The sequence below is a fragment of the Amblyomma maculatum genome, chromosome 9, assembly GCF_055883805.1.
Source record: "Amblyomma maculatum isolate TAMU_Amacu chromosome 9, ASM5588380v1, whole genome shotgun sequence".
Taxonomy (NCBI): Eukaryota; Metazoa; Arthropoda; class Arachnida; order Ixodida; family Ixodidae; genus Amblyomma; species Amblyomma maculatum.
The window spans coordinates 48588202-48615999 of NC_139352.1; the positions used below are offsets into that span (position 1 = coordinate 48588202).

General features: G+C 45.9%; 1 protein-coding gene across 6 annotated transcripts in view; it reads right to left on the reverse strand.

Annotated features, from left to right (window-relative positions):
- LOC146179013 (uncharacterized) overlaps nucleotides 1-27798 on the reverse strand; it is a 449427-nt gene that overhangs the window by 110259 nt on the left and 311370 nt on the right. The gene's annotated exons all lie outside the window — the stretch shown is intronic.

A 27798-nucleotide genomic window follows, 5' to 3' on the forward strand; every position in this document is an offset into this window, starting at 1 on the left:
CGAAGTCACACGCCAAGAGAGGAAACAACAAAAACAAAACTTTTTGTTTGTTACGTTGTTGTTCCTTATGGTATCTCACTCCGTCCGTCCAGCCGGCCGGCCCCGAAGCGAACGCGCACAAACACGGCCTCGGCCGCTCTCCTAGTAACACCCACACTTCCTTCCCTTTCCGTGCAACCCACTACCGCCGCCACCACCACCCCTCCAGTGTATTTTTCGACACGGCCTGAGTAAACAACGAGTCAGTCGACGGCTTTCTGAGCCTACGCAGTCCACAGGGGTGTGACAGAACTCGAGAGTGTGCCGTAAGAGTCTTCAGCCAGAAATTAAACAGTGAAAAAGAAAAAAACAAAAACGAGAAAAAAAAAAAAGGTGGCACCAGAGACAACTCACCACCATTCTCACGTCGACCCCTGAGGGCAGCCTGAGAAACATACCTATGTTATTACGAGACGCCCGGGATGCAATCAAGGACAGATGCAGTGTCGTGAAGAATTAATCACGCATTTTTGAGATCGGACCAGCAGAGAAAGCGGCCCGCTGCTCAAATAAAAGCCAATGGAGGTTGTGGCTCTATAGCTATTATTGACTGCAGGAAATGGAGGTGAAATAGCACCTGCTGGCCGGCTGGCGTCACGGGAGAGCGAGAGTCTGATGAAAGGAAAGTCTGGAAATGAAGGAATAGGAAGAGAAGACCGAACGGAATTTGAAAGTTCCGTTGCATTCGCAGCATCTCCCCCGAAAATAACCGCTTAATCCCCACGGCCTTCTTCCTTTTCATGTTTTGCAATCGAAACGACAGAGGTCACGTGCGGCGTGCATCATAACTAGTTTCAGAATTCTGACATTAGCGCTGAACGGAGGATATTCAGAAGAGTGAACAGTCGGAACTCATTTAATTGTACGCACGCAAAACTGCGTCATCTGTGACCGCACTGATGCTTAATCCCCCCCCCCCCCCAAAAAAAAAAAAAAAAAAATATATATATATATATATATATATATATATACACACACACTACTAAAGAATAGTAGAAAATTAAGCATGCACAAGTGCACATAACCAAGTGTCATTTTTAATTACACCAGTCCTTCGTAAGGGATAGGTTCGGGCATGACTGGCGCTGTCATGATTTCCAAAAACTAAGTGTACCCCAATTATACGATATGCTTATGTGAAGCCTTCGCGATCTCTGTTCCCTCCTACGAGAATACCACTTACGTTTAGTGGAATTTACACCATCAGTGTCGCAGTAGAAGCACAACAAATATGTCGGGCAGGAAGCGCAACGTCTGCATACTGAGGCAAAACGTGAGAAAGTTCCCACCAAACACAACTTTCCTGCTGTTATCTTGCCACCCGGAATGGCAGTTGGTGGCTGTGTAAGAGAAGATACGGTAGAAACCGCCGCTGGCAGTTCTTTCATCCACGTGAGAGGGCAAAGACTAAGTCAATTTTTATTGCTACTCGTAACTAAATACCAGCTATAGCACGATAAGAAGTTCGTTCAATGGCGGTAATACTACTTGTGACATATATGGTCTGGTTTGTGTTTAGTTTATGGGGTTTAACGTCCCAAGGGGATTCATGCTATGAGAGAGGCCGTAGTGGAGGGCTCCGGAAATTTAGTCTCCTGGGGCTTTTTTAAAGCGAACTGTCATCGCACAACACACGGGAGCTTTGCTTTTCGCCTCCATCGAAAAATGACCGCTGCGACCGGGAGGAGAAGAGGAGAGGGGGGGGGGGGGTTATGGTTCGGGACAAAGCAACCAATGCCAGAAACCGAACCACCCATGAACGACCTCGTGCGGAAATGCGGAAACAGGAGGTGCAAGAGACGAATCGACTCGTTCGCGCTCAGCTTTTCAGGGATGCACCGCTCTGGAAAGGAAGCATGGGCCTCAAATTCCTGTCGACTGTGGGCAACAAATGACTACCCCAAGCGAAAACTTAATCCACATACGGGGTTCAATCGCACGAAGCGATTTAAGGTTCCCAAGGATGCGGAATCGAATTCCGGCCTGGGCGGCCGCTTTTCGATCATAGGCGAAAAGCAAGGCGCCCGTGTACTGTGCGATGTCAGTGCACGTTAAAGGACCTTATTTGGTCGAAATTTCGAGAGTTCTCCACTACGGTGTCTCTCAGAGCTTGAGTCGCTTTGGAACTTTAAACCCCACAAACCAAACCATCTTTGCGGTTCTTCTTTCGCGAACATCTAACTTGAGCTCACTTAATTACCAATCTTTTATCTTGTGTCTCTAATATTTCCCATTTTCTCATTAGCATACAGTCCAACGCTACCAAGTTGGATGGTAGCTTGTCACGGATATCAATCCCCGCTTTAATCAAACCGTACTAACGTACCTGCATGTGTGGCCTAAGTCCAGTGTGTTTAACTTGGCATCCATGCAAAAGACTCCTGAAGGGTTAATTTCCATCACCATCGCAGTTCATGAATGAGGCTGCTACAGTTGAAAAGTAGTCCGAACTTTCCCACAGAATATGATACCGTTACCTCACATAACCCATCGATGAATTATTGCTCGGCCATGTCACCTGCCAGCTACATTCTTAATCTTGTTCCACATACGTTCCGGCTATAAGTGGAACTTTTAAGAAAAGTTCCACTTATATAAGCGGAATTTTCTTTAAGAAGTTCCACTTATAAATAAAACCTATGTACCAGATTAAGAGCGCAGCGCCTGCCCATGACTCTTCGCTCACAAAACCGGCACAAGACCCAACGCCGGATTTTCAGGAGGGGCCTATAACGTTATCGCGTTAAAACGCCCCAGCAGGCATCAACCGTTGAGAACCGCCGTCAAAGAAATGTTGGCGGTATCAATAGTTATAGATAAACACATATGGGGACACGGCACATGCAGAGCATTTAATTTTATTCAGAACAGATTTCTCGCACAACAATGAAACAATATATAGCTACAAAGTATTATCTCCGAGGTTGGGCTGCCTGGTTAGACGGATACGTCTTTCAACCATGTCTTATGAATATTAATAAATAATTATTCATCTCACGAAAACATCGTGGAAAAAAGGAGACTAGAAAAGATGACACACCCCAGGGCGACTTTACGTACTGTACCACCCCTCCATGTGTCCAGTGTCTACACGCAGTTCCCTCAACATTGCCTTGAATATGCAGCACCTAGCACTATACAAAACACAGTATCGCCGATTACCCATCTTGTTCTCATTGATTATTGTTAATACGTTCGTCTAGTGCATCAGCATTGGATATTTTGAAACACCTTGAACATCTATCGAAGCCCACAGCTACCCGCCTGACTTATCAAACTTATCCAAGATGTCCTGCCACGCACTCCACGGCTATCTATCTTTGTAGTGTTTAATCAGCTGCATCCCTGCGAGGTGGCGACCTGATTTCCGACTGCATGCGCTCACATCTTGCGTCCCCGTTCAATTGCGATTGCACAAAGACCACGTGGTACCACCGGCAAATGCAACATCGTATCTGCATCGCATGGATGGGGCGGGGGCTTCGATAGTAGCGCAATCGATATCGGTGTCCTTGCCTTTGCGTGCTGAGTGCACGTGCAGCACTGCCACGGACAGAGGTAAGGAAGAAAAAAACAAACAAACACGAATAAGACCTCAGTCGATAGACTAAGCTTAACTACACTGGTTCGTCTTTTTTAATTGTGTCCGTGTCTATCTGAGCAACGCCACTGTTGTGAAAATGTGGTTGCACTCAACCTAATCGAAATCATTCCTCTGGGTGTGCAGGCGAAGTCTGTAGTACGGGCCCGCATACTCGTCAGGTCTTTCTCGCTGTGAATGAGTTTGCCCATTCGCTTTCTGCCATACATTCTTTAGACTGATACAAATGCGAAGGAAGGAATTCTGAGATGATGCCAAGCATCGTGCTGCTGGCTGTTGCCCAGCTCTCTGGGACACGGTGCTAGCACAGTGCTCCGGAACATCTAGCAGCTAGCGCCATCTGTTGGCACTTCAGTAACGAACAACGCACAATTCAAATGGGATACTTCAAACTTGTTGCGTGACGTTCCATTTTGATGACGCATAAGCAACTGAGACTATCGTGCGTCAGACACAAATCTGAAATGTGCATTTGCTCCATCAAGGAGATTAAAGTGTTAAAAATTATAGATCTTTTTAAAAATGTCCTTGAAGGAAAGTAAGGGCCAATGACAAGTCCATGACTACACTCGTACACGTATAGAGTAACTGGGATAGAATGGAATGCAGTCCATATAAAATAAGCTGATACGCTTTCCTTGTAATATTTTTTTTTCAAATTTCGCTGATTTACATATTTAAAATACAATTAACTGCGTGTATCTCTTCTTATGCTTCCCAGGTAGGTTTGGTTACCTTGATTAGTAAAAATCCATGGTTGAGATGCGCATGTCCAGTGCGAAAACGACGTAGGACCCCTTCCCCAAAACGAAACTTTCTTTATGTGTGCACGGTAATAATTTTTTAGTGTGGGCTTTAGCGGATGTAATTTGTTATTTAATTAATTATTTTACGTGGACTGCCATTTCTCATCCAGTTTACGCTGCACTAACTTCATGCAGTCGCTATGGGGTGCGTTCAGATTCTTCGTTTCCATGTTGCGCGCTTGTACAACGCACATGTTCGTTCTGTCATCGCCTTCACGCCGTCAATTGTTATGTCGCCTGGGACCCGGCAGGATATTTTGTGCCTTGTGATGTGGTATTTGCTGCATTATGCATAAGTCGCCAAATAATAGTGTGACTGCGTTTGCTGGTTGACGCGTAGCCAATCAGTGCCGGTTACACCGTTCTCAATACCTTTACATTATTATATTAAACTGGTCACGATATCCACTGCCCTTTGGAGATTAGCGAAGTCTGTTGAATAGGGCTGAAGCTTCGCTGAAGGCCAATGGACTGTCGGACTAGAAGGTAAACCCATCACGGCTCTAAAATAGCCTTTTGGAACTTTATAATAAAGTGTTTTATCCATCCATATTAAACTCGTAACTTTGAGAAGCTAATCTCAAGAGGCTCTGCGCGAACGTGGTGATTACAGCAGTGATTAGCAAATGTGACCCGTAAAATGCTCCAAAGCATTCATACCATTTTTAAAGGCCATAGAAAATCCATGAAATGTGCCGAAATTTGAAATTCCCGCGGTTATTTCCCGCGGTTATTTTGAATACCGAGCTCCATGCGATGCCTAGTGGCAGCCGCAAGAATTAAAGCGCTTGTCTGTATTTCCTGGGTTTGCAGTGGATATAAAAGCAGAAAGTAGCGTCATTGTCTTGGCACATGCACAAACGGTGTCCGTCCAGGTGCCGGTTTGACTACATAAAGTTGATTTCGCAGGTTTCGTGCGTCGAGTTGCAAAGAGCGATCAGATATCAGCGATATTAAGAATGCGCGAAGGAAATAAGGTAAATGCTTTCTACTTATACGCATGTGGCCACGAAAGGAAATTAATTTACAAAAATAAGAGCACCCATATTAAGTCCCTTTCATTGTAGGCGACGAGAAGATTTGTTCTGGAAGTGTACTGAATTACCGTGAAATTGTTTTCAGCAATAAATTGGTTCTTCAAAATCAAACGTTGCAGTGACTGGAATCCCTGTGGCTTGTGCGGAAATTTTCGCGGACCTTTCTCACCATGAGGATTTCTGCGCAAGATTGACTCAGTCGTTTTAAACAGGCTTATACTATTAATTATAGATGTCTGGGCTTGTCTTCCAACATTTATAGTTTAAAAGAGTAACCTGACGGGCTAGCTGATTTTCCATTATGTAGTTTCAATAGCACATGCTACGCACGGACAGAGGACAACACACATCACATCAGCACTCGTGTGTGCGTTTTCTTGTCCTCTGTCCGTGTGTAGCATGCACTGTTGAAAATACATATATTATAGTTTGGCAGACATTTTCGCAACCCTTGAAGGAAGCAGTTTTTTGGGCTGTGAAATGGGCGTGGGACGCTTCGCTGTCAGCTATTCCTGTGCTGCCGCCACACCCAGTCTCCAACATGGCGGCTCACGTGCATCTCTTAACCCAACCTGCTTTAGGCCCTGCTTATTAGTGGGAAGTGTATTATGCAAGGCATCGACTCTACGCCGCGCCTAGTCAGGCATCAGCGTTTCATCACTCTCCACACGCGAATGTATTTAAAAATTTAACGCAACCTTAACTGTGCACCAAATATGTTGCTTATGATGTGGGAACAACATTGCTCCGTACGATACCGTAGCCGGCCAAGGAAAACAGCTAACAAACATAATCACACACACACACACGAAGATCATAGCCAAGGAGAAGGCAAATGTCAAACATTTGTCAGGTTCGGCCTGAGTTAGACTGCACGAATGGTCCTGCCAAAAGGAAACTACGCTGCGCACGTGCCTTTGATAACATGCAAATAGCACAGTGGAAATTGGAGTATTGATTGCGTACGCGCGTGGATAATCTGGGTTACGAACCCTCCATGCCCTGTTGGAAGACCTGCAGACTTTTAGGAGACGAGACCAATACAGCTTCATATGCTACTCAAGTGACAGGAGATGTCGGAATCGCAAACCGAAAGTAGAAACAACAACAAAAAAAGTTTGTTTGCTTTCCTGCACCGAGAGGCACTGGTTTAGATGTTGCAGCTGCGTCCTTATAGTTTATAGTTACCTGCGCAGTGACATCCCACGGTAAGATAAAAATAATAGCTGGTACATTTTGTATTATATTTCTCCTGCATGCGGAGACTAAACATTTCGCAGCGCGGAACAGATCTGGCCTCTGCCGTCCGGCCAGACACGACAGTTTGTGGTGACCCGAATACAGGATAAACGCATCTGTCGCAACTGTGCTTCTCATCGCCCAAGCATGAGCAAACACTGTCGAGTGTGTACCCTGGCAACCTCTCACTGCAGCAAGTTGCTTTTATTTGAATAGAGTGCGCACAACCGTTTGTTGCTTGCAAGGCATTGCTCTCATAATACAGATTGTGTGTGTGTGTGTGTGTGTGTGTGTGTGTGTGTGTGTGTGTGTGTGTGTGTGTGTGTGTGTGTGTGTGTGTGTGTGTGTGTGTGTGTGTGTGTGTGTGTGTGTGTGTGTGTGTGTGTGTGTGTGTGTGTGTGTGTGTGTGTGTGTGTGTGTGTGTGTGTGTGTGTGTGTGTGTGTGTGTGTGTGTGTGTGTGTGTGTGTGTGTGTGTGTGTGTGTGTGTGTGTGTGTGTGTGTGTGTGTGTGTGTGTGTGTGTGTGTGTGTGTGTGTGCGTGCGTGCGTGCGTGCGTGCGTGCGTGCGTGCGTGCGTGCGTGCTCAGATCTTCTACAGAAAGTTCAGTCGGACGCCTCTCTATCTGTAAAAAAGATCTGGTCGTGCTTATATATATGTGCCGCGCCCAATACAAGAATATGGCCTAATTAACACATACTGTCAGTGAACATTATATCACCATGGACGCTCCAATCAACACCATCGTCTTGGATGACTTCACCATCATCATCACCGTGGGCCGTGCCCTCCTATTTAGGCGTTGACATGCGCTGCTTCAATGATGACTGCTTTATGCCAGCGACAATAATTTCATCTCTGTACCAATCTTTGGGAGCTCCGTCTTTGTACACAAAATCTCACAGTATTTTAACTTGATTTGTCAAAACTACACGTGCTCACTTCACTCTACTACAGGTAGGAGGAGATGGTATGCCCAGGAGTCAGGAGCGCACAGGTTGACAACATCAAGCAGGGAACCACTTCGGTCATGAACTGTTTTCTTCCCAAAAATGGACTATCGGCAACTAAATGTCGAGAGGGCGGACATCTTACAAGAAAAAAAGGTTCAGACGGGTCCCTCGGCACCTCGCTATTCAGCCGCTTTCCGGGAACACCAGCTGTTCTGCGCATGCTTACGCGGATGACGCTCACAATGTACACGCTGATCGACAGTGTATCCTCTTTTCGCGAATATATGTTGCAAGACCAGTGAGTTCCCTCTGTACCGACCAGTGCCCATGTAGATTTTCGTTAGCTTCCTATCCTAGGCAGCTGTGGTCTCGATGCTTGCTGCTATCTTTTTTTTTAGAACAAAGCAAGCAAGTTATTTTAATACGCACTATATGGCGGACAAAACAGCAATACGCGATCTCGTACGCCCAGTAGTCGAGCTAATACATGCAAAAAGAGACTTCTGTGGGACGCGATTTCTCCTGCGAGATCGTAAGACGAGGCGACATGATAAATCTTAATGCTTGCTCACAAATTTTAGAGATTCGCGCTTTTTTTTTTTGCATGTCTGTAAACTGCCATGTGTGTTGTTCAAATCCCCCCCCCCCCCCCCCGCCCTCAACTATTTACTAAGCTATGGCCATGCCCACCCCCATGCACATTCGTACACGTCTATATGTTTTTTTGTTATGACAAGCCGTCATGTCGGGACTGCACTATCAGAAAGCAGGGAGTTCCATGCAGCGAACTTAATTTGTTTTGCTCTAGTAAAAGGACAAACAAGAAGGGAACGGACTGCCCGACTAATTACTGGCGCGGTTCGCAGTATCAGTGTAGTAGCATAGTGCGCGCAGTGTCGCAAGTACATGAACCGCGACCGTGACGTTAGTGTGCACTGTCCAATTACGAGCTAACATGCGGAGTTTAGCGGGCGCACGGGTTTGTGTACGAAAACACTGACGCAGTATTCGTTGGCCGGGAGATGCCAAATAGCTCGAAATTGCAATATTTCGGCAAAGCAACGCCGTGTTCAGCGTATTTATAACGCCCGCGGGGCAAGCATGAGTACAATAGGGACAATGCACGTGTCGCAGAGCGCAAAACGCGTTCACCACAAACTACAGGCTAATTTAAACAAGTAATTCGCGAGCCTGCGGTAGTTATGACACGAAGTGTTGTCTAACATTTTGCAGAAAATTAAAATCAGAAACGTATCGAAACGCAATTGTGGAGTTAATGATACTGTGTAGACGAAGGTGTCATGTGGAATAAGGAACTGACAGCCTCCACCTTCCGGCGCTTGTGAAGAACAGTTCGCGAAAGTGGGAGTCAATTAGCATTAGTGAACCAACAGTGGAAGTATCTCGTATCTAGCGGCAGCCCACTGAGCGAATGAGGTTCTCTGCATAATGGCGTTGTGACCCGGCTTGGGCGGGAAAGTACTATCGCAGGAAAGCTTCAGGTTGGTTCGCAAATATCTGTTGCGGGTGCGTGCTTTCTGAGCTTTGAGGTTATGCTGCCAAGGCCCCCTGATAAGCCAGATGTATTCTAGGCTGGCGGGAAAGTGATTAGATTTCTACTGTATGAGCTCCGTTCCCTCCACGCACGGTCGTTTTTGAAGAAAGAGAAATAATTTTTTTGTGCACTTTGGGGGTCAAGCGTGCGTCATGTTTTTTTTTTTTTTCTCCCTTTCTGCCCGTTATGTGGATAAAGCGTGAAAACTAGACTAAGTATGGATTCAATCGAGAACACGGGAATGCATACTGCGATACATCGTCTTGTCTCAGCGCCATACTGTTTCCCATCGTAACCTTCCCCATCGTTACCCCTTTCATGTGTATACAGTACAGTCTACTGTTAACTGAAACATGCGAACGTGTAGCTGGCTGTCCTCGCGGCAGTGCGCCGTACTGCGCACAGCAAGACCGCTATTTCTCCCTCCGCACTGGTCTGCAAATCTTCCTCGACACCTGGGCTAGCCGCGGTGACCGTAATCCGCAAACTTCTCGGTGTTATCGCCCTATCATCTCCCTCCCACCCTTCATTCTCTTTCCTTTTCACTGTTGCACACTTCGTAGGCCTAGCAGATAACTGCCGATCTGTTCTTCGCACAGCATGGCCCAGTGAAGTATTATAAGAGGACTGAATGCCAGCCAGAGAAGCATGCCGACCGATATGCAGACATGCTCCTCCTTAAAATAAACTCTCTTCCTTTAACTGTCCTCCGTTCTTGTGATTTTATCGCGATTTGCCACGCCCAGCTCTGATTGGTTTCACAGTTAGAATATTACTGTTTGTCATTTATTATCGTTAAGTAACTGCGCGCAAGCATATTTTGTGTTTGAATACATGTCTTTAAGCGGAGACGCTGTACAAGTGCGATTTATAATAAAACGACAATTTCAGGCTAACTACTCGAATAAATTCTTTTGCTCGTAACAGAGACACACCTTTTGGCAAGTGAAATCATCGTTAGTGGAAAGAGCGTTCTAAAACAGGATTCTAACAAGCGAAACAACTGGCCAAAAATTTACACGATATAGAAAAACTAGACAGCAGAGTAGTTCCCTCCAATTGCTTGTGTTTATGAAAATTAACAAGAACCCAACAAGTACAAGAAGAAATTAATAAACAGTACGACTAATTATTTTTTGTCTGCAATAATGGACGAACTCTTAGTTAATTCGGCTGTCAAGTAAGCATCTAGTACTGTGTATATCTTGCAGCAAAAAAAAATGTTTTGAGGAACATGTGGTTAAAAAATTAGATATATGCACAGAATATATACAAACCTAACATGCTAATGCCACCACCTAATAATCAGAGAGGAATATTTACGCAGTAGTTCGCCCAAGTTCTAATAGTTAGAATCACAAGCTGACATGATGATTCAAAACAGTTGTAAAAAAAGTGAACAACCCGCACCTTCCCGTGTAAGTGACACCTCAACGCGGAATAAGGCACGCCTGCGTTTATTATTTAACAACGCGTGTTTAGGTCGTCTGACCCTTCTCATTTCTGAGGAAACAAGCGTTTTCTAAGTATTCCCTCTTACTATAGACTATGCTGTGACAAACCGGCGTTTGTCAGCACAAAAACCAGACAGCCCGACACAGATTAAATTACTTTACAACCTCACAACCAGCACGCTAATTAGCATATACATTACGCGACTGACAAAGTGATCATGCGATAATGGAGTACGGCGCTAGCGGCAAATTGCTGTCCTGCCGTGGCAAGCGCTTGTTGATCGCACGCGGTGAACAGCGGCAATGCATTCTGTGACACCCTTCAGGACGCCTGTCATCGCTGCAAGAAAGGGCGAACTATAAATGTGCCGGGAACCGCGTTGCGCAGTATGCATCACTTGTTTGCATAAGAGCGCTCCCCCCCCCCCCCCCCCCCCTCCCAATCTCCAACTTCCCCTCTCTCCGAAACTCCCACTCGAATCGCTGCGTGGTAGGTCAAATGTGCAGTATACGATCTTTCTCTATCCTCATCTTTCTCTCTCTTTCTCTCTTTTTCGTTTCCTTTTTGTTTCCATCTTTCTTTCTCTGTTATTTTTCCCTCTTCCTTTTTTCCCCGTATTTTGCGTAAGTTGTATGTGGATGAAGCAAAAGTTGTCCGTAGAGCCGTCGGTCCCCGAAGCGCGCATAAGCGCATCACTGCACCACTTTCCTCGGGGTGGCAGAACATACACTAATCTTTTAAAGGGAGGGAAATTTAAAAGTGTGTTTTGGGCAATGATGAGATACGCTCAAATTTATGAAATGTTAAATTTGGTTATTTATTATATGAACTTTATAAGAAATAGCGAAGCTAAGGACATTTTAAATTGCCATTTACGCCCTTCAACAACACAACAAGCGAACTCGCTAGATGTCCCCTTGTTAGCTGTCATTACGTTCACTACCTTTAATTCGGTCGCGAACGTCTTAATCTATGCAGACCCACCGACTCATTATGGCGGAGATTCATTTCCTATTTTATTTTATTTTTTTTTTTCTGGCTGTTACGTTTACCCGGTGTGAGATGTTACGGCTACAGGTGAGAAATTACATCACCCTTGGAGAAGAATTAATGGAGCTCGAGGAGGCAAGATCGGACGAATGCGGATGAAACAACCCGTTAGTAACGCCAAGTAAGTAGGTAGGAAGAGAGAAAAAGGGGGAGAGGAGGTTGCCGGACAAGTTTCCGCTGTTCCCTGAGTACATGCGGAGATTGTGCGAGGCCTCAACAATTACGCACGAAGGAAAATAAATGAGGAGACGGCGTCGCATCCACTACTTCAGCTTTTTTCTTTTTTTTTTTTCGTTGTCGTAGATTTCGTCACCCAGCTCGTGTTGTTATTTTTTGTTCCCTTACTTTTTTTTAACATCTGCAGGCAAAGGCGTAGACTAAATGTTTCGTAATTCAAAGTGTTGCAACATGAAGAGGTTCTCTTTTCTCGCGGGAAGGTCACCGTTTAACGGGAAGCCTATACCAATCCGTTGGCAGCCATATCGCACAATACACGAGGCGCAGAAAACGAAAAAAATAAGAAAAAAAAAAAAGACTAATACCAACCTCTGCTAAGAGCTGTTTTTAGGCCCATGGAAATTTTGTAGAAATTTTGTGCACTCGGGGTTCTTTAGGAGCGGTTCTTATGAGTGCTAAGGTTTTCACAGAGCGGAGGCATCATGATCGCCATGGAGTTGAGTGTGGCAGCGTGAGCTTGCGTGGGTGTGTGCATGCACGCTTGGAGCGCCAGGAGTTCCGCTAAACCACTATAAACAGTCATGTTTTCTGTTCGCCTCTTGTAGAATGCGACCGCCGTGGTAAGGGTTCGAACAGCGATCCCGCACCGTGTTTAACAGCAGAAATACACAGAAACACCGGCGGTGCGTGCGACCGCTTTGCTACGTCGGAATCCCCTCCGCCACTCTACACCGACTTCGTTTCAACCGGCAAGGAGAGAGAGAAAAAGCATAAAAGGCAGCGGCGCGAGCCTTGAGCGAGACACCGCTTCGAAGGGGGGTCAATTTCACGCGTCAGGTACCGTCGATGACGGCTAGGGTGCAGAATAGTAGGCATAGAAGGAAATGGCTGTTAAGTTTTGGCTGATACTCCTTCTCAGGCTCTAAATCAAGGTCCGCTCTATACATCTCTGTCGAGGATGTGGTGCCAAGACAAGCAACCATCTATACGGCTTCGCAATAACAGAAAAAAAAAAAAAAATGATATCTTTTTTTTTTTTTTTTTTTTAAACAACAGTCAAAGCGTTATATCTTTGGGGAGAGCATTCAGTAACTGCTATTCCCTGAAGCGCATTTAGAGCGTTAGCTCTATACTGTGCACATTTAGCGAGCTTGGTGTGATACCGCAATCGACCCTTGACATTATCGTTGCAGCAGGTGCTTGCCTCAGCGTTGAGCCAGTGTGCTTACCACGTGACCTCATGCATACTACGAGGTCATCATAAAAATTGAACTAAAACTGAGGAGAGCAAAAATAAAAATTAAGTAAATAAATAAAAACAATTTCAAGTCGCTAAATTTACGCACCAATGCTACCATCCAGGTGCGCCCTCAACGGTGGTGTTTCATGAACGATATCCATGTTCGGCAGTGTGGAACGGCGTGAATTTTTTTCGCTGTCATACTATTGGTAGCGTCCAGCTGCAACGTCATTTCCGGCATTCGCCTGCACCGGTGTCGAAGGGCAAGATGTGCAAAGGAAAAGCAATAAACTAAAATAGGATTAGTATCATCCCAGCCACTTCAACTGCAGGGTGACCACTTTCAACTCGATCCTTCCAATGAAACCTGTCCAGCTGCGCCATGGGACTTTGGCGCGAACTTGCCTATGTCCACGAACTCCCTTCCCTAGCGATTTCACCCATCTGGCTCCCTGTCACCACCGCTTGTCCTCCCTTGGAATACACTCCGGTCAAATTAAATGCTTTTCACCACCCCTGTTACCCAAGGCACCCAAGACAGTGTTTATCTGTGTGCCGCGCTGCTGAGATTATAATTGTAACAGAATATGACAAGATCACTGGCATTGAAGAGCTCGCAGAGTAACTATACACACAACACTGAGAGCTATATCATAGAATCGAGGGTGAACTTTTAGTGCATGCAAAACTCGGGTTATGGAGTCGCCGTGGTGGAGGCTTCCAGAAACTGCGACCGCGTAGGGTTCTTTAACGCGCACTGACATTACACACTGCACAGGAGCGTTGCTTTTCGCCTCCATCGAAATGCGGCCGCCCTCCACGCCTTTGTGTTCAACTCTCGAGCGTCCTCACCACTGAGCTACCGTGGCGGGCTAGTGCGCATTCAAAGCAGAACTCTTTAATAATATCAGTTGCGAAACATCCCATAGGGCCATATATTAAAAAATGGCGGTATCATGATTGGTCAAAATTCAGGTGTTTACGAATAGTGGCGCCGCCCACGGCCATTAAAGGAAACTGTGCCTAATTGCAAACTTTCCAATTGTTGATAAATGGACGATCACAAAAATAAAATGTGGTCAAGAGTTGCAGTAGGAAGAATTCTTGGACATAACAGCCTTACAGGCAATTAAGATGAAAAATAAGAAAGAAAAAGAATGATTTCCAGAAATCAATGAGGGCAATCGCAGAAAGCTTACATTGACCGCTTCTAGATGGCGCGACAATTCGTAGATACCAGAACACTTAATACTAAAATCGGTCACTTTTTCAAGCGGAGTTTCCCAACTGGCACGGTCCAAAAGCTCTGGCTGAAAGGGCACACGACAAGAGTAGGGCCAGTTTCTAGTAATATAAAAGAATATAAAAGTATATAAAATTTATATACTTTACATAAAGAATATAAAGAATATATACTTATATAAAGAATATAAAAGTTTCTAGTAATATAAAGTAATATAAAAGAAAATATAAATTTGCAGGCGAAGCACCCTATCTCGTGGAGAAGTGCAAATAATATAGCACTGCCTTTCCGCTAGGAGTAACACCCGTTTCCAGGTCCACTTCGGTTACGTGACTGACAATAGATTGCAGATGAAAGTTGTGGATGTGCTCGAGCTCGTCGCTCTCCTTCAGGTTACCGTAGGTGCCGCTCGCGACAGCCCCGTCGAAACACCAAACCCAAACGGTCATCTTACCGAATGTGGAAGTTTATCGCTACAACATGCCAGTCATTTCGGGGAATATTTCGCCCCAGAACGAAGTGAAGCAGTTATAGTTGCAAGGACTGCAGCCGTACGCTGCGGGAAAGCTTCCTACAGTGGTCAAGAGCAACCAACGCTGCTTCTGGTTGCTTTCCGTGTTTTGGATCACAAGCGACGAAAAAAAACCTGTGTTTCCTCAGGCAGATGCAAAAAATAAAGCAGAAAAACCATACCATTTGTTCCTTGTCTTCACACTCGGACAGGAACAGAAAAGTAGTGTGTGTGTGCGTGCGTGCGTGCGTGCGTGCGTGTGTGTGTGTGTGTGTGTGTGTGTGTGTGTGTGTGTGTGTGTGTGTGTGTGTGTGTGTGTGTGTGTGTGTGTGTGTGTGTGTGTGTGTGTGTGTGTGTGTGTGTGTGTGTGTGTGTGTGTGTGTGTGTGTGTGTGTGTGTGTGTGTTTTCTGCTTTCTGAAACCTCCTTGTGTCTCCTTGTACATCACAACAGCTTGGCGCTCTAAAAAGTACCGCTGGCCAAAGGGAAGGAATCCTACTAGGTGTGTAATCATTCTCCGCACGGTGTATCATCGGCTGGATCAATCAGAAACGATGCAAACACGCGCCTTTTGCAAGCTGCATGTAGGTTGTGGAACCGCGAGCTCAAAGCGAGGCCACGCGAGTGCGTAGGGCGAGCGAGGAAAGAAGGAAGAGACACAAGAAGAGAAAGAGGAATTTCCCACGTGCCGCATGCGACACGTGGGAGACAACAGCCGAAGCAGAGGGAAGCATGAACGGTGCAGCGCGCGTGTCGACCGCAGGGCATACGCGCCAGTCAGAAGAATGAAGGCCCGTTAGAAGGCAGCGGAGACGACGAGAAAGGCTTGCCGGACGCTGCATGCAGGAAAAGGAAACTGGCCACTCGGCCGGTTGCTACAGCGAGGGATCGCAAATGACTAGTTGGCTGCGGTCTCTCCTTTCTCGGCTCTTCACACAACAAGCGTGCACCCAGACTGGCTCGCTGGACGGGCAGCAGAGATTCTCTCTCCCTCTTTGCATCTTGAAGCGAGTAGCTGGCTCACTTTCTCTCCGCCTTTTTTTCAGAGAGAAGCATTGCCACGTCGTGAAGGGATACATATGTATATGCGTGCGCGCCGCCGTGAAAGCAGTCACGTCCACGGCGTCGCTCCCAGGTCTGCGGAGTTGTTCTTCCCATCCATTCTTGAACTCCTATTGTTTCTTTTTGCTTCTTTCCTGTTTTTCTGTTCAATTTTATTTAGTTCTCTGATTCGTTAGAGAATTATTTTCTTCTTCTTTACGTTCTGTGAGCACGTGTTCCTCTGGGCTCCTAGTTTTGAAGCATCTTTCTTTCTTTCTTTCTTTCTTTCTTTCTTTCTTTCTTTCTTTCTTTCTTTCTTTCTTTCTTTCTTTCTTTCTTTCTTTCTTTCTTTCTTTCTTTCTTTCTGTGCGTGTCTCCTCTTCCCCTCTAGCGTTCCATCACCGCGTATATGACCCTTTCTTTTCAATTTCGTTACTACGCGCATTGTCTTAGCCACATGAGAAAAATAATTAACCTTTCCTTTGAAATTTGGCGCGAAAAGTGTTTGCGCGTGCCCAGTGGAAGGCGCGGTGTTTTTTTTCTTTTCGTTTTTTTTTTTTTTTTTTTTTTCACGCTTATTCCATTGTTCAGAGGCGACATGCGTGTACGGCGTTCCCGAGCTCCCGTCTGGGTGCGGTTTTTAAGCCACCAAGGAGGGACGGGAGAGCAAGGAGTTTTAAACGAGGGCCACCTGTCACCCGGTAACAAGCAGCCGAAATCAAATGAAAGGAGTGAAAAATAACGTCGCCGTTATTATCTGCGCGCCAGACTCATGAGTGTAAGCGTAAGCGCAGGGTCCAAAGTGCACGCACGTGATGAGAAAGCATAAGAAGGAATTCATGGTTATTCTGTCGCATTTTGTTTGCTAAGGGGCTTGTAGACGCACTGCCATAATCCTAAGAGGTGGCTGTGGGCAGTGCGATGTCAGTGCGCGTTAAGGAATCCCCGAGGGACTGTAGTATAATCTGGAGCACGCACTTGAATTAGTGAGCTGACGCAGGCCTAACGAGCCTCGCGTCAGCTCTACCTCCCACAACAACCCCGCCTAGGTAACACGTAACATGATGCCGAAAACTGCAAATACACAACTTTCCCTTATCCATTTATATTATCCCACTGCCATCCCTCCATCCTCACTACCTTGTGCCCGGAACCGTTTGTCTCTTCCCTCCACATTCTTTTACTCTGACTTCAGACCCTTCTTCGCGGAGCCTAGAGTGCTTCAATACCTGGGATCATGATACGCTCTGAGGACCCGACCATGCCGACCATCGTCACCGGCGGGCTTGCCATTGTTATTAACATTATGAACAACAACAACAACAATACAACAAACCGGCGTGCCCCGAATTCTATCGTTTGAATAAAGATTTTCCGTCCGTTAGCCCGCACACGTCCGCTTCCCTCTCCTCATTCCACCGTTCCGTCAAGGCACGGTTCGGGCGTCTATCAAGATTTGAAATTGGTAGTGCGCATTTCCTGCCCCTCATCACCAGTTATGGCGATTAATATTTTCTATGTCCATCAGGGCAAAGACTATCAAAAAAGATAAGTCGGTGCAACGTAGGCTAAGTGTGTGGCGTGTCCTCATATGCACGGTACGTGAGCATCAGGAGTGCTTTGATAGAAGCAGTATCGAAATTTTCGTTAATCTGTAACTCTTGTCCACCGTGCTCTTGTTCGACCTAAGTCAAAACTGCAAACCTAGCAGTCTATCAAGCCTTTTCTGGCATTCATATGAATTTTCTCTTTGAGAGAAAAAGAAATGGCGCAGAAAGCCACCAACACTTGAATGTGTGGGGGCCATAGGTTGCGCATAAGTCTTCATTGACATCTAAAAACCGGCCACGGGTCTTCGATTGATTTTGATATTCATATTATTCCGGTATTCCAATAAAACGCTGTATGTATATATTGCTGATATCGGCGACGAACGGAGCATTGTCTTTCGTGTATATATATATATATATATATATATAAGCCAACAGTCGGCGAGGCCAAGGAAAGCGTTGGGGATGGTACTTTATGTATTTTTTTTTAATGTTTACTTGGATAATCACAGAAATTAGTAATGTAATCTGTTTAGGGGAATGATAATTAAACACAAAGTAGAAGAAAAAACAACGTGCCGATGGTGGGAACCGTACCTACGATCTCCGAATATCGCGTCCGGTGCTCTGCATTATATATATATAAAGAACGTACGTAGTAGTGCGGCTGCACCATTGAGCGTACACGACTGAAGGCAAAGCCCAACTTCAAACACTTCCTTCGAACTTTTTGTGCCGTACAAACACAATAAAACTATATTTGCCCGTGATTGGTTTGCTTTATGACGTTTAACGTCCCAAAGCGATTGAGGCTATGAAGACGCCGATATCTGCATTTGAATAAGGGTAATATTTCAAGGCGCCTGTGTGCCTTGCGACGTCAGTGCACGTTAAAGAACCCCAGGTGGTCGAAATTTTCGAAGTCCTTCACTTCGGCGTCTCCCATAGCCTGAGTCGCTTTAGAACCTTAAACCCTATAGACAAAATCAACTAAGAAGAAATCAATCAATCAAGGCTGATTTGGAAAAAATCTCATCAGCCTTGCTCTACCTCGGCGCTTATATACTGAAATGCTTGAAAGAGTAACGTTATATCCAAGCGTTTCGTTCGCACGTAGCACTCCTCGCATCCAAGCCCTCCTTATCGGCGATGCAGCAATGCAAAAACTTGCGCCGTCAACTGCGGGCGCATCTATTTCCGCGAAAAGCCTTATCACCGGCTGATAACCGCCATGAGGCTGCTTTTGCAAGGCATAACCCGCTAAAAGGGCGTCGCTGGAGTCGTTCACAGGGGCGAATGGCGCCGTGAAACCTGCGGCGCATCAATGCAGTATGACCACATCGAGATAGAAAAGCGGAGACAGGCGGCACAGATTGCGTGTCAGTCCTTTCTCAGAGACATAGACACCGTCGAATCATTTTATTTCCCTGAACACTCCATTTGGGCTGTATCGCGAAATTGGCTGGGAGGGAAATATTGCGACAATGTCCGCAAGTACTCACAATGCGAGGTGGGCGCCTCAGCATCTCCCGACAGGGAACAATAATCCGACAAGAACACACAAACAAAAAGTAAAGTCGCGGCACTTTCATCGGTCTTGCGGAGCTGAGTGAGTGCTTTGAGTTTGCACAGCCAACATGCATGAAGGGGTTTGACGCCGGGGGCATAAAGAAGTTATTGCGGAGGAGCCCGGTGCTTTAAAATGTGCGCTCTGACATCGTGCAGCTTACTGCCGTACCGTGTTTGTCGAAGTATGCTTGCCACGCGTGAGATTCGAGTCCGCGACTTAGTGATCAGCAACCGAGGCTGTCACTGTTTGCCGGTGACCCGTATGCCCGCTGTGCTATGACCAGTAAAGAAAAAGCGGTTGAAAAAAAAAAATACAAAAACTGGAATGGGGGCTAAACTAGCCTTCTCATGATCCCGTGATCGGAGGTTTCACCAGGATCGTTTTCACCGGAGGCTCATGCCTCTAGACGTGAATGAGACACATTTCAAGACAATGCAGACACGTCGATTGACCCAAACCGCACAGAAATTAAGCTGTGAGCAAAGAGAGTTCACTCTAGTCCTCAAACATGCCTTTTCCCAGAACCTGCAAGCACGGTAAGTGCGCTCGCGCACTGTGGCGCATTCGTTGTTAATGGCGATCTCCACTTCAAGTGATCCTGCAGAAGGCATTGTCGGAGTCCTTATAATTTTGCCATCAGATTATATAGATATTTGTTGATAAGTTAGTGATAGTGATCGGGATAGTTATGATAGTGATGACGTCATCAACTGATCACGCAATACGAACCTGTCTAGGCAATTTGTCTAAAATGAATTCATGACCTTATAACTACATATGACAAACAATCATGTCTAGACAAGAAGTTGTAAACGTCGGTAAAGCAATAATACGCAGAATGAGCTCATAACGAAACTAGGCATGGAACTTGCAGTGCTTTCATATTTCCGCAAGTAGGGAGACTTTTCTGCGCCCCTGTAATTTTTTTCCATACCTGCGAACACCAAGTTGACTCGCTCGTCTTACGGTTGTGACTTCGCCGCGCTGATATTTATTAAAAGCAGTGACGCACGCAACGGCGGTGGTAGCGTACACGCAACTGCATGCAGTGTCTGGCTGTAGCGAAAAAAATAAAAGCGAAGGAAGTTATGGCACATGCTTTCAGGAACAGAAAGCTTTCTTGCGGAGTCGATTCTAGGAAAGGCGTCCGAGATTGCACCCCAAGCAAGCCCGGACCTGGAAAGCACCACGCGATAACGAAAACAAAAAGTAAAATAAAGGTGTGGGGAACGGCTGAGGAAGAGAGGTGGGTGGAAAGGGGGTGCTTAGACCACGGTTACGACGCAGCTGCGGCACATGTCGCTTCCCGTATACGCCAAAGTTGCAAGAATGTTCTTTTCTCGTGCAATCAAGGAGAAGAGTAAACAATGCGACGCCGCGTTGGTGGAGAGTATTACGTGTACCTGCATGAGAGACAAAAAGATATATAGGTGTAATAATCGCCAGAGGGACGTCGTATCGGAGTCAACGAGTCGAGTAGTATAGGAGGAGGTGATAAGGAGGCGCCGGAAAAGAAAGGCTTACGGTCGCCGCGACCACGCTGCTTGTTCGCAATAGTGGGAGAAGCATCCGCGGAAGGCGACGCCGACCCATCCAATGTCAAGGTTGATCACAGCGCGAAACGAGATCGGTCGAAACGTTGTATCTTGTGGTAGTTAGTGTACACAATAGGCGATTGCGGAGTAAGAGATGCTTCGCGTGTCCGTCCACGGAGGCAGGAGATAAGAGGAGAGTTGGGAAAGAAAGGAGGAAGAGAGGAGAGGAGGTAGCATGTCGAAGAGGAGGAAAGCGCAAGTTGCGCGCCCGCCGTGAGTACTCCAGAATACAATGTCGCTAGAAGCGTGGATAGGGCGGATAAAATAAATGGTGAAAGTAAAGGTGACAAATAGGGATTGTTAACAGCATGCCCACACTCGCCTTTTTATTAATTTACATTTTACATTCACCTATTACAAGCGCCACCAAAATATCATAGCTTGTGTAGATTCATGGCTCTCTGTTGGCGTTTAATCTAGACGGTTTAATCAAGTGATTTAAAGGATAAACTTGAAAGACGCTACTGAAAAAAAAAAACAGAATGGACAAAATATTGCACGTAATACGCCCTTATTTCTAACACCCTTGCAATAAAAGGGTGTGAAAAAGGTGTTATTGTGAGTGTTTGAGCACCCTTCTGGCACCTATAAGGGTATAGAATGTCTTCAAGTGTGAGTGTTAATACACCTCTTTACACCTTTTAAGGCGTAAAAATGCTTGGAGTGAGGGCGCACGCACGGTCTTAAATATACGCCAGAGTTCCTTCACGCACTGAGCTGGGACATTGTTGTGTTACATAACGACCAGCTTACGTCAAAGCTATCCTTGGAGAAGTTTCTCTTTTCTTTTTCGTATCCAACATGACAAAAATATTCATGCAGTCGCTTAAGTGAGCGATCATCTTCTTATTGTTGTGGCGCTTCGCAACAACGCAGTATGTTACACTCGAAATGATATGCTAACTGCTCTGTGGCCTCACTAGTTACCTACAGCGGAATTACCGAGACTCGACTTGAGGAACTTTGGCGTGGAACAAGAGTGGACCAGTTCCTGCATATTGTCTAGCTTCTGTCCAGCTCGCCTTAAGTCTGATCCACCACACAGCGCGTCGCACTCGAGTGTACTGTAAATATTTTCGCTCTTTAGCCTTTGAGTCATTCCTCGTGTTCCATTTATTTTTTATTCAGAGCGAAGAAATTGTCAGTGCCGTCACTCGCCCCCCTAGCTCTCTCTCTCTCGTCAGTTTTTCTTTCTGCGACAGTCTCGCCTGGTGCCTGCTTTATATGGATGGATAGACGAACGAGACGATGCGTGAATGCGCCTCATGAAAACCAACACACCTACTCCCAAACTGCGCGCCCCATGACTCGTTACTGCACGCGGCTACTCTAAACGTCGTGGCAAAAGGTTTTACTGGAACTCACATTTCGCGCTACGTAATGCGAATGTATACCAACGCACTCGCTACAGGCCCGCCATATCCAGAGTCACTAAACAGTGCGAGAGGCATAAGCGTCCCTTAGGAACATATACAGAATTCCAGATATGGCGATATACAAAGTTCCAGATATGGCGATATGGGGATTTTGGCGTATCTGTAAGAGTAACAGCGCAAGCGGAGCAGCTCGCACGAGAACTCGGGTTTGCGAATTATGCATTTGCGGCGAAGTATACGAAGGTCAAAACAATCACGCAGGCCTGCGAGGATGAATGTCAGCAGCGCATATTCGACGCATCGACGAAGTCAAGCGTGGAGACATCTAGCGCTCTTAATTATGACTTTTATTTTGTCCTAGCTTTTTAATCCTGTAGGGAGAAAACATTCCTTCGTTTCGAGTCATCGCCTAAGGAAAACGGTCATACGAAATTGAAGTCGTTAGATAAGAACCTAGAGTAGAAATTTAAGTGGAAAAGCGAGGTTAGAGGCGAAATAAATAGACGACATTTTTTAGGCGCTCTAACAAGCAGGCGAATTTAATGCGGCGTCATTTTTTGCGTCTGCAGGAGAGAGACAACAAAACGGGAAAAGTGCGACTGCCACAGAGTTAGAGGGTATAAATTCAGCCTAAAAGGTTCGTCAGTCACCTTCACCTTCCCTGCTCCAACCTTTTGCAGCAAAAGCGTGTGCCGGTATTAGAAGTGCCCGCCCCAATTGCAGCGTTCAAAAACCGAATTGGCCACGATTTGGATGCAGAACGGACAGAATTGGTTTTTTTTTGTTTTATTTTTCTTTCGAAATCAAGCGCTTTCGAAAGGCTTTATTTGGTCACTGGAACAATGGCATAGTGTTTGTTCAGTGACCATTTTGAGGGAGCACCCATTGCGGAAGCGAATTATGGCTTTGTTCAGTACTAGACTGGTTGCCGCCGCAGATTTTCAATGCGGTAACACCATAATAATCATTTTCAGCAAAACTCAATATATTTATGAAATCACCAAGCCCCTGCAGCAGCAACGCCACGTGCCAGTCTGTATCGGCGGTTTGTACGACCTCTCCAGAGCTGATGCCATGACCGCATACGCAGGAACTGCAAACCGGGAAGAAAATAACGCAAAAAACAAACAAACAAACTTCACACCAATGGGTTTGGAACTAAGCCCGAAAAAAATCAGCTCCGCTCGCCAGTGTGCTAGACCGGACAGCGTTTGGTAGGTGCTTTCTTCATGCGCTCAGCTGCCAGTTTGCGAATGTTGTCGTCTTGGTAACAGCCTCGACAAAGCTGCACTTAAAGGGCAACTCCGGTAGTTTTTTCGTCATTTGGTGTTTTTGATTGAATTACATTCCTCGGCATGTCCCGACTACAACGCAAAAAACCGTTTTTCGAAATTCCAATTAGAAGTATTTTTAAAAAGCAAGAACAGCAAATCGAAACCGAAACTGCTTTCACGGCCAGAAACGACGTTCCAGTTGACGAAATGGTGACGTCACACTCAGTATTAGGAAAACACTCGTACGTGCGTTGGATGGTGAAAATAAAGTATGGAAATCATGACGCACTGCATAAAATGTCCGAGGTAGTTCAATATAAGCCCCACAATTTCATAATCACGCGGGAAGTGGACAGCAACGCCGGTATACTGTTTGTGACGTCAGAAACTCACTGTTGCCCGCAGAAATACTCTCAACTTAAGCCATGAAAACGGCATATTTTGAAGTCGCGTTGCGCGCGAACGGATTATCGTACGGCGCCCAAATTTTGTAGAATGCGTCAGGACGGAGACGAGAACCTACAGTAAAATTTTTGCTACAATATTCGAATGCCAAAAAACCTCCGGAGTTAACCTTTAAGACCGGAATGGGTGGTACTCATTTTTTAATTAGGGATGTATTGGGACACCTGGCCTACAGATGGCGCACGAAGAGGGCGATGTTGACGTATACGAGCACGTTACGCCTGCTTTATTGGGTTTGCATGGACGGTAACTCGTTTGAATTTTGGGACATAGAGCATCGCAGTGCTCGACGAGGGACCTCCGTAGGATTATTGCGTGAACACGTTCTCGACCTGTCAAAGGGTAGGCGGCCGGAATACATCTAGCTTAAACTTCACACAATTGTCTTTTCTTCCTGCGTAAATATCTCCACTTAGCGTTGTGGCGATCGGCTAGGCACCTGCCCTTGTAGATGCTAAGATGCTTTCAAGGCAATGCTATTGTCTCCATGCGCGTCAGGTGCGTCCTAGAAGTCAACTTAAAACAAAAAGGTTTAGCAATTTAAAATTTTGCCCTTCCACGTATACCCAGCTTGTTTTGAGACGCGTCAAAATAAAGGCTATCTACAGGAAGGCACGGCGTGCGAAAGGGCGTCGGTTACCAGCACATTCGTTCTAGGTGACCGGTGAACATTGTCCTGTCAGCTATGTGACACTGCTGTTACAGCGTCAGAAAATAAGCCTCGAGTTAGGGGTGTAGAGCCTTGCGGTGACGACGACTGTCGAGACGAATGTACATTTTGTTCGTATGGTTGAACGCGAATGGGGGCAGGCTGCTGCTGCTTGGCATGAACGCGCGCCATTTTGGAGGCCAAAGAACGGGACTGACCTTCGCCAGCGTTTTGGTTTTGTTTTTCGTTTTTCCTCGAACCAGCGGAGCAGAAGGGCACAGTGCAGATGTCCTAACTCTTCCCATCCAGTCCGAGGAATCATATGGCAGTTGTTTGAGACCGATATGCCAACAGTACCGTCAGATAATGAGGGTTTGAGAGTATGTGGTTGGCGTGTCGCAACGATGTCAATCCGTTTAGAACGACTTATAATCGCTCTCATCATCAATACTCCGCACCTAGGCCTCATCGTCACCAAACCACTTGTGTCCAGCACAGGTGAAAGTACTACTGATCTAGAGGAATCTAGGGAAACACTATCCCGGCAGACTTCCCAGTCTTACCCGTTTACTTCACTTTCTACCGCCCGTTGCTACGTTTGCCTTTTGTGGGAACCAATTCCGTTCCCGCTGGAGGCCGTTGTCAGCGTCTTTCCACATAACATGCCTCGCCTGCGCCAAATTTCTCGTTTCGGTGCCATCTCTGTACAAAAATTGAGGGCTGGTACCTCAATGAGTTTTGTCAAAAGATAGGGCTCAAAACTGCATTTTGTGACAGCTCTAGCCGCTATGTCTCCGTAGGTTGCGACACGGGGCGTGGCACAGCGGTAAATCGCTCGGCTGGGGATCCAAGGAATGAAGGTTCGATTCCCGGATCGACTATTAAGGCGAAAAAGCCTTTAATGGCTCATACTGTCGTGGACACCGTTGGTCGCCAGTCCTGGTGAAGTGTAGGCAGCAGGGAATGACGACCCTCCGGTCTTGGCATAAGGACAACCATGATGGCCCTAACTTTCGTTGCACGGAGGTCCGGCGATGCCTGACCTGCTTATCAACGCTGATCCCATCTCGGGAAAAAAACTGGGTGCTGGAATTGCGCGGCCATGCAAGTAGCGGAGCAAGGTGACTGCTACTAGGCAGGACGGAGTCCAGCTGCAGTAACATCGAGAGGGACCGCGGCGTGACAGACCGGACGTGCCTGGGATTGGTAGTTCAATTGATTGCTCACAACTTGAGCCTTTTTCAGCTTGGACGTCACCACCAAATGAAACGAAAATGAAGGATACGTATCAAAAGGAAGCTCCTGATTTCATTCCAACATCATCGTAATCATCAGCATCATCACCATCATCATCATCATCATCATCATCATCATCACCGTAATCATCATTATCATAACGGCTTCACTCGCTTCAAGGGCAAACATCTCTTCTATAGCCCACTCATTGACTCTTGTTTTGTGCTAGCTGCGGTGGCCTTAAACCTGAAAGGTTCCTATAACTTCACCCGGAAACTTATGTCAGTTCAGATCCTCCTAACTCATGTTTAGCCTAATATGATTTCTTTTCCCGTTCCGTCTCCTAGCGTAAGTAAGACGTTAGGTTGAAGGTTTGACGTCATTTATAAGAGACCGCGACCACGACATGATCATTTTATGAGTCTTATCGGCGCAGAGAGCGCGGTAAGTATTGCACAACGAAACAAAGAAGAAAGCAGATATATACGGCTGCCGAACAAAGAGTTGTTTGTTTCCACAGTCCTTTCCAGAGGCGGTAAACTCATAAATAAAAGAAAAATAACATGCAGTGGAGGTGGATGACGCGAATAGGCATGACGTCATGCATGGGCCGCTCGGCTCCTGCAGGATATCTATTGTGTGCGAATAGCTGTCGCTGGGGCTCCAGCAACCGCATGCACAAATATCGGGGCATTCTCCGTTCGTCATTCGTTTGCTGAGACAACAATGGACGCGTGCTAGTAACTAAAACTGCATCCACGGTGGAACCACGCTGCAAGTTCTACTGCCCAGATAGGTACGCAAAGTTAGGTTTAACTGGACAGCAGAAAAACCGATTAGTAGATTTAGTGATAACTTAGAACCACAATAGGTCTCAAGTGCAAGCAGGAAATCGGTACGCCCCACACATGCACCAACGCTCCGCTAGTGGCGCCAACATCAACAACAAGGAGTCTGAAATTTTTCGATTCCGCCTTTTCCCAGCCCATCATTACAGGACCAGTTACAACGAATCGCTCGTATATAATAGGTGTGATCGGCATTTTAATTTCACGGCGTTATATTAGACGGTTAAACAGGCAAGTGGACGTGAACATAAAGAACGTACTGTCGGAGCAGAAGTTGATTACGTGAGTGATTACGTAGGTCGTTATTCTTGCGACGCCTTCCGGTGTTTTGGTGAAGCATGGAAGCCGCAGGTTTAAACTGGCAAACATGCCTCTAGACCAGAAAATGTAAAAAAAAAAACAAAAAACAAAAAAAAAAACATGCAGTGCTATAAATTTAATTGTTGCGAGGGAAATGCTAAAATCATGCGCCTTTTCGGCTCCGCTTATGTAGTACTGAGGAACAGATTAAAGACTTTCGTTGTATCCGGGTTCTTCGTCTGCCGCCTCTCTCCTAACAGAGGAAAGTAGTGATTTTCTTCTTCCAGTTATAGCGTTTTCCAACCATGGCAGGTGCCGTTTCCATGTATCGCCTGTCAGACGGAAAGTGGCAGGGGCTTCAAACATAGTTTCTTACTTTTACAAGCTGAGCCACCACATATGGAAGTTAGCATGGAGCTTACTGACGACTAGGTTAGCCAACATGGGAGACCAATTCTTCATGGGATGGAGAGCTACTGAGTACAGAACTACAACTTCTGGCCAAAAATAATGAATAAATGTTGTTCTACAATAACAAATGTCACAACTATCAATATTATTTGTGACTATAAACTGCAAAAAGCGAGCGAAACAGCATGTAAGTGTAAAATTTGTCAAAATAAGCGATGGCTCTCTCTTTCCAATTGGCTAAGCTTTCAGCAGCACTGAAACCAATATGTCGCACATAATAGGCGTACTTATTAAGACAAAAGAATTTTAAGATAGACGGTTCTGGTTTTTCATTATGCAGGGTCAGACCGTAAGACTAACTACACAACAAAAGGGTCAACAGCGTTCTGCATGGTTTTTTACCGCAAACTTGCCTCCGGTTGAGGAGGGAGATTTTTTTAAAACAGGTCCCATAAAGTTGCAGAACATTGTGCATGGTTGATCAAACACCTTAGGAAGTTTTTAGTGCCACTTCGGAAAACAGAAACCTTTTGTTGGCTTCGTCTGCTTTTCCGTCTTTACTGCTATAACCTTTGCACTCT